Source organism: Aotus nancymaae, unplaced genomic scaffold, assembly GCF_030222135.1.
Source record: "Aotus nancymaae isolate 86718 unplaced genomic scaffold, 86718_ANA_hifiasm-v0.15.2.pri h1tg000022l_1, whole genome shotgun sequence".
In the NCBI taxonomy this organism is placed as follows: domain Eukaryota; kingdom Metazoa; phylum Chordata; class Mammalia; order Primates; family Aotidae; genus Aotus; species Aotus nancymaae.
In genome coordinates, this window is record NW_026988435.1 from 35,127,580 (window position 1) to 35,145,384 (window position 17,805).

General features: G+C 43.1%; 1 protein-coding gene and 1 pseudogene across 3 annotated transcripts in view; both read left to right on the top strand.

Annotated features, from left to right (window-relative positions):
* Positions 1–1,892, top strand: part of LOC105713504 (translationally-controlled tumor protein-like) — a 51,545-nt pseudogene extending 49,653 nt beyond the window's left edge.
* The window catches only part of HUNK (hormonally up-regulated Neu-associated kinase), a 286,592-nt gene that overhangs the window by 103,001 nt on the left and 165,786 nt on the right, over positions 1–17,805 (top strand). The window lies entirely within an intron of this gene.

The following is a 17,805-nucleotide window of genomic DNA, read 5'->3' on the forward strand; positions in this document are numbered from 1 at the left end:
GGCTGGAGCAAGTGGTCCATCAGCCAGTGCTGTGCTCAGAGTTGTTTTTATAGTTGCCGGTGAAACTTGCAGAAGGGAACCGTGACTCTCTTCTCCATCTCCCATGCCTTCAGTTCAACAGAGAGGACCTGGAAGTCAATATCGCTGGCATTGGTTTTAAGAGATACAACTCTGGATTTGCCACCTGCTCTCCACTTCCACCTGAGCACTGCTACAGCTGCACAGAGCTCGCTCTGAGCTCCAGGCTCCTCCTAAGCTAGCACCACCATCAACTCCCTCCAATCGCCATCATTATTACCTACTGAGATCTCATCAGCCACAGAGAGGTATCCTCTGACTTTTACAAAGATCCTGGAAATCAGAGACAGGCTGTGCCTGGAGGTGGGGGACAAGAAGGTCAGTAGGACAGACTGTAACATTGAAGACTTTCCCATTAGTGAGAACGTCTCCACTGAAGACCCCTAGGGTAAAGGTATAGAAAGCACAGTAACCGAGGCTGTCGTTATCACCATGAACCATCACTTGCCAGAATCCAGCTCCACAAAAGAAGCCTACAAGAAGTACATCAAAGGTTACATGAAATGAGTCAAAGGCAAACTTGAAGAACAGAGACCTTAAAAAGTAAAATCTTTTATGATGGACTGCAGAACAAATCCAGCATATCCTTGCTAATTTCAAAAACTACCAGTTCATTATTTCTGAGGACATGAATCCAGATGGCATGCTGGCTCTACTGGACTACCATGAGGATAACGTGACCCCGTATATGATTTTCTTTAAGGATGATTTAGAAATGGAAAACTGTTAACAGATTTGACAATTGCTTTGGATCTATCACCTGTCATTATAACCGGCTGCCGCTCGTCATCCACACAACACCAGGACTGAAGACAAATGGGACTGATGTCACCTTGAGCACTTTATTTTGACCATGATTTATTTGGAGTGGAGGCATTGTTTTTAAGAAAAAAACATTGCCATATATAGGTTGTCTAAGAAAAAAATACATTTAAAGTTAAAAAAATACAACTCTATGACCTAGACTAGAGCTGTCAGTTACCCCTCCCCCACCCACATATATACTCACAGGGAGCTCTGCTAAGGAGAGAAGCAAAATTTCTTTAGAATTTTTTAGAAGGTTATTTATTTATTTATTTACCTTTCACTGGATTTTTAACCAGTCATGGATAGGGAAGACCCAATGATCAGGTGCAAGTGGTTTTCTAATCCATTTCATTTTCATTTTTGTGGTATAGCCAGTTGTTTGGGATTACAGCAGTACTAAAATCTTTAAAAATAAAGCTCTTCTCATGCCTATAATCCTAGCACTTTGGGAGGCCGAGGTGGGTGGATCACTTGAGGCCAGGAGTTTGAGACCAGCCTGGCCAACCTGCAAAACCCTATCTCTACTAAAAATAACAAAGTTAACCAGGCGTTGTGGTGCATGCCTATAATCCCAGCTACTTGGGAGGCTGAGGCATGAGAATCACTTGAACCCCGGAAGTGAAGGTTGTGGTGAGCCGAGACCATGCCACTGCACTACAGCCTGGGTGACAAAGCAAGACTGTCTCAAAAGTTAAAAAAAAAAAAAGGCTCTAAAACATGTCCATGATGGACATCACTGTCTGGCAACTGGAACTCCTAGTTTTTCTAAAAGAACCTTGATGTACTTCTTATTGTTTTAATGTAATAGCAGATCAAGGTGTTCTGCCCTTCCCTACCCAAGAGTTGCAAACTGGTTCCCAATTAGGCAACTTGGCTTCTACTCTGACTTTAAATCTCATGCAAAGTGACATAAGAATGGGTGTTGGGCAGTCTCCATTTGTGTCTCTATCTCCGCTCTCCAGCTGTGCACCTTACTCGGTGTCCTGCAAGGTTCATCTTTATGATCTACATCAGAGGGCTTCCTTAACCTCTGCCTTCCATTTGGGTTTGGCTGGTGGAAGGCACTGGCTGAAGACAAGAAGGTAGAATGGGAATTTGGGGTGTTTTTCACCTTCTGCCCTCTCTGCTGGGCAGTGTAGTTTGGTTCGTTCCCTCTCCTAATGCCTCAGCTCCATATGGCAACCCTAAAAATTAATAAATCCTTTTCCAGTTTGGTACAATCATAGAACAGCAGACGTGATTATTGCTCTTTGAAAATCAGTGTCAATAATGTGAGTTGAAAACTGTCTAGAAGAAACCCCCCCCCCAATAATATTTCAAAAGCTCTGCATTCAGAAATTAGGTTGGGAGCTAAAAAAAAAAAAAAAGAAATTAAAAAAAAATTTAAAGGCAGGGCATGGTGGCTCACGCCTGTAATCCTAGCACTTTGGGAGGCCAAGGTGGGTGGATCACCTGAGGTCAGGAGTTCAAGACTAGCCTGGCCAAAATGGTGAAACCCTGTTTCTACTAAAAATACAAAAATTAACTGGATGTGGTGGTGCGTGCCTATAATCCCAGATATTTTGGGGGACTGAGGCAGGAAAATTGCTTGAACCCAGGAGATGGAGGTTGCAGTGAGCCAAGATCATACCACTGCACTCCAGCCTGGGCAACAGGTGATATTTATTGATCTGTGCTTTTTCGGATTCATCTCACAGAGTACAGATGCTAAGTAGAGAGACTTTATCTTTCTTAAAATATGAATGGTTGTGATCTTATCCCTTTCAACAGTAGACATGTTTTTGATAAAGATTTGCATCTACCATGGGTTATTCATATAAACATCCTGCATAAGTAGAGGTTCACTGGAGGGCCACTGATTTTTTTCCAAGACTATTTATACACTCTAAAGATTAATAATGAAGTAATGTAGAACAGTTACTAACTAAAATATTAAACAAATAAAACTGGACATGAAAAAGGAAGTCCACATGAAATCCAAGGTATTGCCAATAAAATTAAGAAATGCTAAAAGCGATCAGCAACTTTGTAATAGCAATGTTAACTTTTCTTCCCAAGTAACTAATAGGTTCTTAGATTTTCCTTTTTAAGTATTAGCTGAAAAGCCCAAATTGCCTGAATTTCCTTTGAACTTTTTGTACTTCATACGTGGACCTTGCCACATTTTTGGTCATATCATAATTATTTTAGTTGCTTTTATTTTCTCTCTTAGGTCGCGTGGGCTTCAGTAATATGGCCTGTGCCAGTCATCTGTTTTTCTCCAAGGACACCAAGCATAACATCTTGCACACTACTGGTATATTAGAAAAATCAGGTCTTGCATTCAGGAAATTACATACTAAAAACAAGAAGGGTTTATGGGAAAAATAGGTTTAGCAGCAGACCGCTCAAAACCTAAAGTACTTTATAACTAGAGCACGAGTAAAGAGAAACCTAAGAGTGAAAAAGACATGTTAAATTTGTAAAAAACAAAAGAAATGTTAAAGAATTCTTTCTTTCAAAAGGTGACGAGATGAGCTTCCTTTCTTAACTATTCCACTGAGCTGACAGATAAATTTTTTTCTGGCCCACCAGTTAGGGACTGAAGATTTTTATCTCCCCAAAATTCATATGTTGAAATATAATCTCCATTGTGATGGATTGGGAGGTGGGGCCTTCAGGAGGTAATGGGTGGAGCCCTCATGAGTGGGACTAGGACCCTTACAAAAGGGATCCTAGAGAGGTAGCTTACCCTCTTCTGCCACATGAGGCTCCAATGAGAAGATGGCTGTCTGCAACCCAGAAGAGTGCCCTCACCAGAACGCGACCATGCTGGCACCCTGATCTCAGACTTCGGCCTCCAGAACTGTGGGAAATGCATTTCTGTTGCTTATAAGCCACTCAGTTTATGGTAATTTGTTAATTTGTTGTAGTAGCCTGAGCTAAGATACCACCCAATCGCTGAGGTTGCAGCTCTTTGACAATTCAGATCCACACAAGGGTTTTAATTCCTCCCTCTTCATCTTGCCTAATGCCTCAGCAACTATTCCCACATAAGCACTGAAACCTAAGTGCCTTGGTTATTCAGACCAACAGCCAGGTCCCAGCACACCCACAGTTCCAGCTTACATACCACTTTCCAGTTCTCTCTTCCATGGGGCCGCTAGGGTTTCTTCTTTCCTTCTGCCTTGTGAGCTCAACTATACATTTTAAAAGGGTTTTTAAAAACCTGCATTTTAGGCAGCATAGCAAGGAGTCTTTTTTTTTTTTTTTTTTAAGCCTATAGCACCTGGTAGTCCCAGGTGGTCTCCCATCCAAGTACTAACCAGGCCCGACCCTGCTTAGCTTCCGAGCAAGGAGTCTATTGAGGGAGGTTTTTAGTCTACCTACCATCTTCCCAGCAGAGCTCCCACCCCCATTATTCTTCTCACAGAATCTTTTGCTAACAGGTCACTGTTACTAGAATAATATAAACATCGGGTTCATTGTGTACAGCAGTCTACACTTATGGGAAGAGAGAGAAGGAGAAACAGAGATTTAGTACAAAGAGGAATTCATTTTATATTGAAAGTATGATTTTGAGGCCATGCATGGTGGCTTGTGCCTGTAACCCCAGAACTTTGGGAGGCCAAGGCGGGAGGCTTGCTTGAGCAAAGGAATTTGAGACCCGCCTGGGTAACATAGTAACATTCCATGTCTACAAAATATAAAAAAACTAACTAGGCGCAGTGTCATGTGGCTGTACTCCCAGCCACTCGGGAGGCTGAAGTGGGAGGATCACTTGAGCCCATGAGATGGAGGCTGCAGTGAACCATGACCATGCCATTGCACTCTAGCCTTGGGAACAGAGCAAGACCCTGTCTCAAAAACCAGAAAATAGATAGTATAATTCTGAGTCGATTCTCTAGGGTTTATCAGGTATTTTTTTTCCCCAGCGTTTTCTCTAATACACGCATTCCATACAGGGGGTTGAATGATTGCTTTAGGACTAGTTACTCAATGTGTGAATGATTAGATCTTTTGTCTTCGTCCCTTTTCTCTATTTATTAGCATGTCTGTGGTTGGCTGGACCATGGAAAAAGATGCCATGGGAAACACTTAACAAAACTATTTAATAACAATCACTAACATCTCTTGCAGAACCATGGTTGGAAAGATGGAAGAATCACCGGCTGAAATAAGATCTGAATCCTCACCTGAGTCTCTGCTCTTGTTCTCTTCTTCTCCACGTATACATTTGACAACTGCATCTGAAACAACCTGTAGGGACCATCCTGTTGTTAAAGGGAATTTTAAATCTTCTTCCATGGAACACTATGTTTCCTGAGAGTCCTTAATGAATTCTGCAGGAAATAGTATATCTGTTTATTTATTCAACAAATATTCACTGAGTGTTGGCCAGATATCTGACACTGGGTTGGGCCTGGTCTTTGGGGAGACAGAACTGCCAAGTTTCTGGCCCTCACTCCTCCAACCAGAGCAGCTCTGCTGGTGTCTGCTTCATAGTTGATAATCCCTGTATGTGGGGAAGGAGGTTCTGCTGCCTAAGGAAAATTTGAAGTCTTTTGTGGCATAGGGAATGCTTTTATTTAATAGAAGTTCTCATTAAGCAGAGCTATTTTGGGGCCAGAGCCTAATAGTTGTAGGTGTATACATCAGTACCATGCATAGTGAGTATGCGTGTGGTTCAGGGTAGTCTATATTAAGCTGCGGTAACACATGTCCCCTACATCTCAGTAACTTACAACAGGAAAGGTTTACTTCTTGCTCACAGTATACGTCCATGGTGCATTGTCTGTGTCTCCAGTTTGAGTATGAGCTGACTTTTGGACTGCAGCTAACAGAGCGGCCTCTATCTGGAACACTACTTGTCCCTAGTGGGGGTGAATTAAAAACACAGTGAAGTTGACATTCGTTCTTACAGCTTCCGTCTGGGCATTAGACAGGTTTCTGTTATTGACATCTCATGGGCGAAACAAGTTAAATGGCTTCATTGAATGTCACTGGGACAGGGAAATACAATCTTTCCATAGGGAGGGACAGCAAATATTTGGTAACAATAATGCAAAATGCTCTAGTGCTCAGTAAATATGTGCTGATTAAACAGCTATATACAATCAACAATCATGTATCAATGCATTCGCAGCTCCCGACACTATAAACCAGTTTTTTCTGAGTAGAAGTCTCTGAGATGTTGTGCTTTTTGTGTTATGAGAAGAGCTGAAATGAGTTGAAAATAATCTCAAGAATTTTATTGTCACAACTAAGTCACAACTGGCCTTCAACACTCCCTGCCAATTGGGTAAGGAAACCACATCCAGTCCCCAGCCCCACGTCTATCTCGCCTTCTCAAAATGTGTTGTAAAATATTAGAAGGAAGAAGGTCTGGAACTTCTAAGGATTAAGAAGAAATTCACATCAGCAGAAAGCCAGGCTGTAAGCCCCCCAGGAGTTAAGGAGCTTAGTTCAAGAGCCAGATTGTATAAGATGGGGTTTAAAAAGTAATCTGGAGCCATTTTATGTAAAACAAATTGTCCGCCAACAGGAAGCCTCAAAGCAGGCTGCAGAGTATGAAGGAATGAAGTGGATTCCAGGCGGCCATGAGGATTTTCTTGATTGAAACAAGACCAAACTTATGGAATCATGCTCTGTGTGAGTCCACGATTTCCCCCTTTTCTGCAAAAACATGAAAGAAAGCATGTAGAATGTTTGTTGTGGCTGGATTTCATAAGGAGAAGATGCTTCTCTGTGTTAAAAGGTATCCAAGGGAAAGCTGTGGTTGGACTCTGCCGTGTAAGTGACAAAAATCTCAACTCACAGTTGTCCTTGCAAAAGGAAATCATTCTGGTTCTCAAAGTTGAAAAGTCCAGAGATGAATTTTGCCTTTAGGTCTGACTGGATCCAGGAGCTCATGCGATATGACCGGGACCCGTTCTCTTTCTCCTTGCTTTTGTTTGGCTTTATTCTACAGATCGGGTTGCATCCATCCAGGTTTGCCTCATCAGGGACTTGCCCATTGCCTTCCACACTTGCCTTGGCTGAACTTTTAAACATCTCCAGAGCTGCCTGCAACAGAACTGCCTCTAGCCTGCGACTGGCCTGTGTCAGTTCTTCCCTTGCAGCGGATACGGCCTCTTCGTGGGCTGCCCCCACCAGTTCCTCTGGCTCTCATCCTTGGCCATTTACTGCTGGTAATCAATCCTCAGTCTGTCATCTTCTTTCTGCAGGATGTCAGCGTGACTTCACATTACTCAACCCACAGTGTTGTCTTTTAGGCTTTGTTCCGCCAGATTCTTCAAAGCCCACATCATTGCACCTGTCACAGGCTTCTCTGTCACTGGATATTTGACCAAGTCACACCACTGGTGAAATCTGTCACATTAGAGCCATTCCTTGTAACAGGGGTTATCCTTGTCCCATGTACCAACCCAGACCTTATTCTCTTGGTCCATCACGCAATAGGTGAGGAAGCCAGAAATTCTTGTCTTTCCACCTGCATTGTCTGACCTCTTTAGTTATCGCTTAAGCTTCTAGATCCTCCAAGAAACAGATGTTAAAATTGGATTAAGTGTGTGGGAATTTTATTAGGGCAAATACCTGTGATAAAATGGGAAGGAGATACCTCTCACACTTAGTCCTTGAGAGATGAAGGGAAGGAAGGGTGAGTGGAAGTGTCCTCTATTGATACGAAGTTTAAAGAAGATTCCACAAGGATGCCATGTGGTCCTTGAGCTGACGTTGGCTATCAGAGGAGTCCTGTCTGCAGGAAGGATTAGCTGCATAATTTGAGGGTCCAGTGCAAAATGAGTATGCAGGACTCCTTGTTAAAAATATATTAAGAATTTGGGGCTGGGAGCAGTGGCTCATGTCCATAATCCCAGCACTTTGGGAGGCCTAGGTAGGTGGATTGCTTGAGCCTAGGAGTTTGAGACCAGCCTAGGCAACATGGTGAAATCCCATCTCTACAAAAAATACAAAAAAATTAGCCAGACATGGTGGCATGCTCCTCTAGTTGCAGTTACTCAGGAGGTTGAAGTGGGAGGATCACCTGAGCCCGGGAAGTCAAGGCTACAGTGAGCCGTGATCGGGCTACTGCACTCTAGCTTGAGTGATGGAGTGAAACTCTGTCTCAAAAACAAAAACAAAAACAAAACAAAACAAAACAAAAACAAAAAAAAAGAGAGAGAATTTCAAGACAAAATAGCAGAGTGCTAAACTGAGCACAGGGTCCTTCTGAGTTCAGGAGCCCAAGTGAGTGCATGGGTCTCTTCTAAGTTCAGGACCCTGAGTGGTGTATGGCTCTCACAGCCATGAAACCAAGCGTGGTCTACCTTAGTACATCCCCACTGTGCCTTGTAATCTGATAGGAAACATGGCCTCAGTGCCACCTGGTGATGGACTTCAGAGTCCAGCAGCTGAGCCCTTGGACAATGATGCTCCCTGTAGTTGGAGGTCTTCAGGCACGTTCTTATAGTTACTACAGATGAACAGATTTATTATTTTTTTGGTATGATTTTTGCTTTTTGTCTCTTAAGAAAGCTGAGGATAAACACATTATCCTCTATTTTCTAGCTAATACTTTAAAAATGTTTTTGGGCTTTAATCCTGATGGTATTTATTTGTATTATTGGCACGAAGTCGGGGTTAACTCATTTTTTCCGTTCAGTTGATAACCACATGTCGCATCATTGCTTATTGAATGGCTGGTCTTTTCCCTTCTGATTTAAATGTCCACTGTTGTCAAATATTAAATTCCCATACATAAGGCATGACAGGAAGTGATAAGGAAGCTGTTTTTATCTTATTTTTGCTAAATCCCCAAAAGTGCAGATGCCAAGTCTCACATTCCATGTGGAAGCATCTAAAGGATTGAAAAAGGGATGTCTCAAGATAGGTTTCTTTGGGCCTGGCGTGGTGGCTCACACTTGTAATCCCAGCACTTTGGGAGGTCGAGGCGGGCAGATCACCTGAGGTCAGGAGTTCAAGACTAGCCTGGTCAAAAGGTGAAACCCCATCTCTACTAAAAATATAAAAAATGAGCTGGGTGTGGTGGCATGTGCCTGTAGTCCCAGCTACTCAGGAGGCTGAAGCAGGAGAATTGCTTGAACCCTGGAGGCGGAGGTTGCAGTGAGCCAAGATCATGTCACTGCACTCCAGCTTGGGTGACAGAGTGAGATTCTATCTCAAAAAAAAAAAAAATTGGTTTTTTGACCCTTTACTTATCAATAATATAAGGTCCATACAGTAATTAAGCTTGAGGTTAGAGGAGGATTAGCCTGAGAGTTATTGGTGAATCTTGAGTCTCTCCCACCTCTCTCCTTGCCCCCTGGGTTCTCCTTGGGTTTGGCCATTGCAAGTCCCCAGTCAGAGCTGCACGTGGATGAGGAGAGAGGTGGGAGCTTGGCTTGCCTGGCTGCCTCCCTGCTGGGGCTGTTTGTGGAATCGCTGTAGTTCTCTGTCTTTGATCACAGCTTATCTGGACTTAGACACCCCTCCCTCCTATGCTCCTTCAAGTCCCGGGGCGAGATGTGCTCCCCGCTTTTGCTACCCTCAGAGGACCTCCCCTCCCATGTCTGTTCCCTCAGCTCTGCCCACGCTCTTATTCAGAATCCTCCCTTCATTGCATCATCTTCAATTTTCTCTTCCAAATGCACCATCTGTTTCCAATGGAAAGGAACCTCAATGTGATGCCCTCTCATCTTTCAGAAGTTGATATTTCTTCATTTTTCTAACTCAAGCCTTAATATAAGTGGTTTTGTCCATTTTTGTGCTGCTGCAACAAAAGGCCTGAGACTGGGTACTTTATAAAGAACAGAAACGTATTTTTTCACAGTTCTGGAGGCTGGGAAGTCCAAGATCAGGGGCCATATGGGGTGAAGGCCTTTGTACTGTGTTACCCCATGACAGAGGGAGAAATTGCGAAGAGAGGGCTAGAGGTAGAGATAGAGATGGAGAGAGACGAAGGGGGCTGAACTTGTCCTTTCATAAGGAACCTACCCCTGTGAAAATGGCATTAATCCATTCATGAGGGTAGAGCCTGAACACCTCTTAAAGGTCCACTTCCCAACACCTCCACCCTGGGGATCAAGTTTTTGAGTACATATTTGAACGACAGCAATATGATTATTGAAGAAAACGTGGAAATTAGAGGCATAGCGCAGAAAAATTGCAGGGGATATCCCCAGTGTTCTTCATTTCTCTGTTCTATTCCTCATCCTTAGGTAGTCCCATCTGGGGCCAGAGCTTCAAATCCATCTATTAATATATGCTTCAGACTCTAGAATTTATATCTTCAGCCAGTATTCTCTTCTAAATTCCAGGCTTGTATGTCCACAGCCTATTTACTATGTCCACCTGGTGTCTAACCGAGATCCTAATCTTCCTCCCACTCCACGACCCCAAGCCACCCTCCATCTGATATACCTTCCTCCTTCAGACTGGCCTATCTCAGTCATAGCACATCACACACCCAGCTGTTGAGCCTCCAACTTGGAGTTACTGATAATGATTTCCCTCTTACTCTCTGCTATGGACTGTTTCTGTCTCCTCAAAATTCCCATGTTGAAATCCTAGCCCCTAATGTGATGGTATTAGGAGGTGGGGCCTTTGGAGGGTGATTAGGTCATGAAAGCAATTAGTGCCCTTATAAAGGAGGTGGCTATGGCCTGACTGTGTCCTTACCCATATCCCATCTTGAATCGTAGTTCTCATAATCCCCACGTGCTGTGGGAAGGATCCGGTGGGAGGGATCATGGGGGCAGCTACTCCCACGCTGCTGTTCTTGTGATTGTAAGTGAGTTCACATGAAGTCTGATAGCTTCATAAGGGGCTTTTCCCTCTTTTGCTTGGCACGTCTCTTGTCTGCCACCATGCAAGACATGTCTCTGCTCCTCCTTCACTTTCCACTATGATTGTGAGGCCTCCGCAGCCATGTAGAACTGTGAGTCCATTAAACCTCTCTTTCCCTTATAAATTACCCAGTCTTGGGTATGTCTTTATTAGCAGTGTGAGAACGTACTAATACAGAGGTCACAGAGAGCTTTTGTTCTGCCATGTGAAGATACAGTGAGAAGACACCATCTACCCACGGGTAAGGGGGCCTCTGGTTCATAGATGGGGAGTCCTTTACCAGATATTGAATCTGCTTGCCCCTTGATCTTGGACTCTGTAGCAACCAGAACTGTGAGAAATAAATATTTGTTGTTTAAGCCACTCAGTCTATGGTATAGACTTTTGTTATAGCAACTCAGTTGAAAGCACTCCTGCCTCCCCTTTTCTTTATCCCTCACATTGAATCTGTCATCAGGCACCATTAGTCCACCTCTCCATGCTGCTGCCATGACCCTTGCCCAAGGAGCCTTTATCACTTGTCTGTGCAGGAGCCTTTTTAGGGTCTTCCTCCTTCTGTCCTTTTCCAATGAGTCAGACTTGCATCACTGGGTAAATTGAGCCACCTGTGTTTTTCCAAGGTGCATGGCCCAAGTGGCCAAGGGGCTGACATCCAACTTGATTCTGTTCTTATGTCCTGCCATGGGGGGAGCTCTGCTCTAAGGAAAGGGTGCCTGTTTCTAATTGTGCAAAGAGGTCCTGACTGCAATGCTCGCTCTAAAGACCTGGCTGCTGCTGTCTCTTCACCATCATCCTTCATTGATTGCTCTGTATGTTGTATCCAGCACTCTTGCTGTGCTGACCTCCTTCTGTGGACATGCTCGTTCTCACCTCTGCACTGCAGCAGCTTTGGGTCTGTTTGTATTGAATGTTTTTCCCCAACCTCTGCACGTGCCATACTCATTCTCAGTCTTTGGGTCTCAGTTTGAATATTGCTCCTCAGAGAGGTCTTCTCTGACTATCCATATAAAGTGACTTTCGTAGTCAATTCTTATACTTATGAAGTGATTCCATAAATAGTTAATGGAATGCCTACTGTGTGCAAGGCAGTGGTCTATGTGCTAGGACAGTGAATCAAATAGACAAGAATTCCTGCCCTCATGGAGATTAATTTCTAGTGGCAAGCATCAAACAATAGATATGATATGTTAACTTTGTGTGTCAACTCGATTAGGCTATGGTGCCCTGACGTTTGATCAAGTATCAGTCTAGACATTGCTGGAAGGGTATTTTTAGCCTGTAGACTCTGAGTGAAGCTGATTCGTCTCCATAATGCGGGGCGGCTTCATCCAATCAGCTGAAGGCCTTAAGGGAAAAGACTGAGGTCCCCTGAGGAAGAAGAAATTCTGCCTCCTCCTACTTTCAGACTTGAATCTGCAACATCCACTCTTCTCTGGGTCTTGAGCCTACCAGACTGCCCTGCAGATTTCAGACCTGCCAGGCCTCCACAATCATGTGAGCCAATTCTTTAAAATAAATTTCTCTAGGTATACAAACATGCATGCACATATGCATGTATATACTTGCATATGCATGCATGTATATAATGCATGTACACATACACATGTGCGTACACCTGCATATACATGTATATATACATGAATGTAATGTATATATACATGCATGTACATTCACACATGTGTGTATATGTATATACATACATGTATATCTCTTTCCATTTGTATGTGTGTATAAATATATATATATTACTTATTTATCTTTATTGGTTTAATCAGAGTTCTCCAGAGAAACAAAACCAATTGGTGGTATTATATATATATACATATACCAACAGGAGGTTGCAATGGTATGAAGGCCTGGCTGCTGCTCTCTCTTCACCATCATCCCTCATTGATTGCTCTGTAATTTGTATCCAGTACTCTTGCTGTATTGACCGCCTTCCTTATATATATATATCCCAATGGGAGGTGTATATATATGTATACCTTTTGCTGAGTCTGTCCCACAGACTCTGGCTGAGTGATGGATGAAAGGAGTTCGCCGACACAGGTATTTTGCCTGTCAGCGTGGCTAGGGGACCACATGGCTTAGCACAGCCGATGAGAAAATGTGGCCCCAATAAGCAGGAGATGCTTGAATTTATTTAGTACAGATTTAATGACAAAGGCTTGGAGCAAACAGGATTTGTGGGTAATTAACTCTGTCGACCCCCAAGTAGGAGGCAGTCCTCCACATGGATAATCAAAGGCTGGTTTCTGGAGGAATAGGTAAATAAACTTTTTTTTTTTTTAATTTCATTTAGGTTTTGGGGTACATGTGAAGAACATGCAAGATTATTGCATAGGTACACACATGGCAGTGTGATTTGCTGCCTTCCTCCCCTTCACCTATATCTGGCATTTCTCCCCATGCTATCTCTCCCCAACTCCCCACCCCCCGCTGTCCCTCTCCTATTTCCCCCCAGCAGACCCTAGTGTGTGATATTCCCCTCCCTGTGTCCTTGTGTTCTCATCATTCAACACCCATCTATGAGTGAGAACATGCAGTGTTTGATTTTGTGTTCTTGTGTCAGTTTGCTGAGAATGATGGTTTCCAGGTTCATCCATGTCCCTACAAAGGACATGAACTCATCGTTTTTGATGGCTGCATAATATTCCATGGTGTATATGTGCCACATTTTCCCTGTCCAGTCTATCATCGATGGGCATTTGGGTTGGTTCCAGGTCTTTGCTATTGTAAACTGTGCTGCAGTGAACATTCGCGTGCATGTGTCCTTATAGTAAAACGATTTATAATGCTTTGGATATATACCCAGTAATGGGATTGCTGGGTCAAATGGAATTTCTATTTCTAGGTCCTTGAGGAATCACCACACTGTCTTCCACAATGGTTGAACTAATTTACACTCCCACCAACAGTGTAAAAGTGTTCCTATTTCTCCACATCTTCTCCAGCATCTGTTGTCTCCAGATTTTTTAATGATTGCCATTCTAACTGGTGTGAGATGGTATCTCAATGTAGTTTTGATTTGCATTTCTCTAATGACCAGTGATGATGAGCATTTTTTCATATGTTTGTTGGCCTCATGTATGTCTTCTTTTGTAAAGTGTCTGTTCATATCCTTCACCCACTTTTGAATGGACTTGTTTGTTTTTTTCTTGTAAATCTGTTTTAGTTCTTTGTAAATTCTGGATATCAGCCCTTTGTCAGATGGGTAGACTGCAAAACTTTTTTCCCATTCTGTTGGTGGCCGATTCACTCTAATGACTGTTTCTTTTGCTGTACAGAAGCTGTGGAGTTTGATTAGGTCCCATTTGTCTATTTTGGCTTTTGTTGCCAATGCTTTTTGTGTTTTGGTCATGAAGTCCTTGCCTACACCTATGTCCTGAATGGTTTTGCCTAGATTTTCTCTTAGGGTTTTTATGGTGTTAGGTCTTATGTTTAAGTCTTTAATCCATCTGGAGTTAATTTTAGTGTAAGGTGTCAGGAAGGGGTACAGTTTCTGCTTTCTGCATATGGCTAGCCAGTTTTCCCAACACCATTTATTAAATAGGAAATCCTTTCCCCGTTGCTTGTTTTTGTCAGGTTTGTCAAAGATTGAATGGTTGTAGATATGTTGTGTTGCCTCCGAGGCCTCTGTTCTGTTCCATTGGTCTATATCTCTGTTTTGGTACCAGTAACATGCTGTTTTGATTACTGTAGCCTTGTAGTATAGTTTGAAGTCCAGTAGTGTGATGTCTCCCCCTTTGTTCTTTTTGCTTAGAATTGACTTGGCTATGCGGGCTCTCTTTTGGTTCCATATGAAGTTTAAGGTGGTTTTTTCCAGTTCTGTGAAGAAGGTGGTAAATAAACTTTTCTAGATAAATTCATTTTTACTCCCTTGTTATCTGCCCTCTGCCATTAGCTCAAGTTAAGAGGACTAGGCTGCCTTCAGCCATAACCCTTTCCTGAAGCTTTTGCAAAACCTCCCGGCCTTCCGAGGAGGTTTTTGTCTTTCCTATAATTTTTCCCACCACCCTGACTGATCTCCTACGTCTCCTCCTTTTCTGTTTTTTTTTTTTCGCATCAGGTTTTGTTGATTGAAGAGTACATATGTGTGTAGCAACAGTTTTGTCAGGTGTAGTGGTAGAACTCGTGCTCCAGCTTTGCATCCTAGAATTAGTAAATAACATGTGACGAACATGAGTATAATCAGTAACATTCTTTTCCAATCAAGGAGGGACCCCTAGGAGTGGGGGTCTATCTAAGAGAAATATTCTCGAATATCCTTCCATATGGCTGTTTGTTGGGCGTGTAGATCTATGGTGTTTAAGGATTCTAGAATTTTAGTTTTAGGTTGCTTTACGTCTGCTGTTAAATTATTATGAAAGGTTCCCCAGAAGTGTTGTTTCACCTCATCTCAACTATGTTGATTGATTCCAAGGTAGAGAAGTGACACAGATATGTTTATGCTCCCAGTGGCAGTTTAATTGCTGTCGGAATGCCAGTGCATCTTGTCTCTCCCCTATGTATTCCAAGGCAACCTCAAGGGCTTGCAGACATGCGAGAATCTTTTGATCTATACCTTGCTGTAGGAGAAGTTCATTAGACACAGTTCTGGCCAGGTTAGCTACAAAGGTAGCTGTTTGTACTGATTCAGTAATAGAGGCACAGCAACACTAGCAGTTGCTAAGATGACTATGGCTGAGACTGCAAAGGCTGTAAGTGTACCTATGAATCCTTTGTGTCTGACCTGAGACAGGGCATGTTCTAAGGTGGCAAGAGCAGAGGAACCTTGCCAATGGCATGCCAAATCGACTGGCAGGAATGCCTCAGATTGTCTCCTTAGTACCATGACACTAGATATATTATAATTAGTGACATATGAGGTGAACCAAGTCTGTCCCTGCACTTGGGTCACAAATGTGGAGTTTTGGGGTGTAATGGAAATATTGGTTCCTATAAGGAAAACATATGGATGGGTAGTGCAAATTAGGCACTGATCTGTGTTATTATGAATAAAGGTCATAGTATAATTGTTACTGGAATTATGATATGTCCCATGCCAGGTGTTAATGAGGTGCTAAGATGTCCCAGGAGCCATAAAGTGTCTTGGGGTGGCATGGACTCTACTTAGGGTCTGGGATATCCCATCCCCCATTGGCCCAAATCATAGGGGAGAGGAACGTGCCTATGAAACTGTGATTGATGCCACAATGAACACGGACATCAGTATGGTCACCCTGCAAATGGCTGTGGTGGTTCCAGTCTAAGATGTTATAATTGTCTAACTAGAGGCTACGGCCTTGTCCCCCATGACAGACCTTTCAGCCAAAGTGGAATCCATTACTTTCTCGGCTTCATTCTTTAGCGCAGAGAGGAATGTTGGGAAAAGTGGCATTGGTTGTGTTGCCCGGTTTGAGGCTACCTGCAACCAAGAATGTTAAGGCATTTCCTTTGCCATGATGTAGCCGTAATTGTGTTTGGGTGGATATACAGTAAGGGTTAGAACTTTTATAACTTACACAGTGGGAGGATAGTGGAGAGATATGTAGTGTTACCTGGCACCTTAGTCTAATGTGTGCCATTAATGAGGGACCCCACTGGGGATAAGTCAGTCCCTCCTAGCCAAGCAGTTACGTTATAAGAGGCTGGGAAGGGTGTGTCCTCCCAGGTAGCAGGGCGGAAAAAAGGTGGATCTAAGAGATGAGCCCCATAGAGTGTAGCAGGAATGGGTGTCAGGGAAAGCGAGAGCATAAAAAGGATCAATATCCTTGACAGTTGTAATGTACAACAAAGAGCAGAGCAAGGAACAAATTATCTGGGGTGAATGGTGTCTGTGTCCAGAGCAGGATTCACTCAGCCTCTTGAGTCATCTTCTTCAGCATCCCCAGGTGATATTTGGGGCTGTGTTGTCCGAAGAAGCCACATCATCTGGGGCTGTGGGTCCTGCAGGGTCATTTCCTTCATTTCTGGTACTGGGTTGGGTCCTAACCACGCCATGGTAGGGTTTGATGCATGGTGCTGGAATCCAAAGAAGGCCTGAGGGCGTGTGAACACAAGCATCTCCTCTTCTCCATGTTAGCAAATCATTTGGACCACACCATACATTACTATTTACATCTTTCCATAAAGCTGCGGGTTTTGTCTTGAGAAATTTTTGCAAAATGCTTTTCTATGGCTGATTGAAATTTATCATCTAAATTTAAGAAATGAAAGGTAAATAAGGTTTGTGGTAGTATTGTTGCAGGGTCCTTGTCCATACTCTCTCTTTTTGTTTTCTGAGTATATTTTTAAGTGTGGAGTGGGCACACTCTACTATGGCCTGTCCTTGGGGGTTATATGGAATGCCTGTGGAATGTTGGACATTCCATATGTGAAAAAATTGTTGAAATGTTGAGCTGGCATAAGCTGGACCATTATCAGGTTTAATTTTTGTGGGCCACCCCATAAATGCAAAAGTTAAAAAAGATGTTTAATAACATATTGGGTGAACTCTCCAGGAAGAGCATGTGCACTACTTAAGTGAGAACTGGTATCAATGGATACATGTACGTATCTTAGTTTTCCAAATTCAGGGACGTGTGTAATATCTGTTTGCCATAACTGATTAGGTTCAAGTCCTCTAGGGTTAATACCTGTAGAAGGAGGGGATGTGCCTGTGAGCTGGCAATCTGGGCGTTGCAAGATAATTTGTTTGGCTAGTCTTTGGGTAAGTTGAAATTGTTTAGTTAAGTTTCTCCAATTTTGGTGGCAAAATTGATGCAATTGAGTGGCTTGGTCAAGCAGTGATGTCATAACTTGTAGGTCTGCTTGATCATTGCCCTAAGCCAGTGGGCCAGGCAGTGAGCTGTGGGATCGAATATGTGTGATAAAGATAGGGTATATTTGTAGACCTAGCAATTACTGAAGTAGAAGAAAGAGGCACACAGGGTGGGATTTAGAGTAGACTTAATGAGGGCTGTCTCAAGGTTCTGCAGTGTCTTCACATGGCAGAATGAAAGGTGTAGGAGATCGGTCAGCATGGTGGGAAATATTATAGGAAAGATGCAAACCCTCTTGAAAGGCCAGGAGGTTTTGCAAAAGCTTCGGGAAAGGGTTATGGCTGAAGGC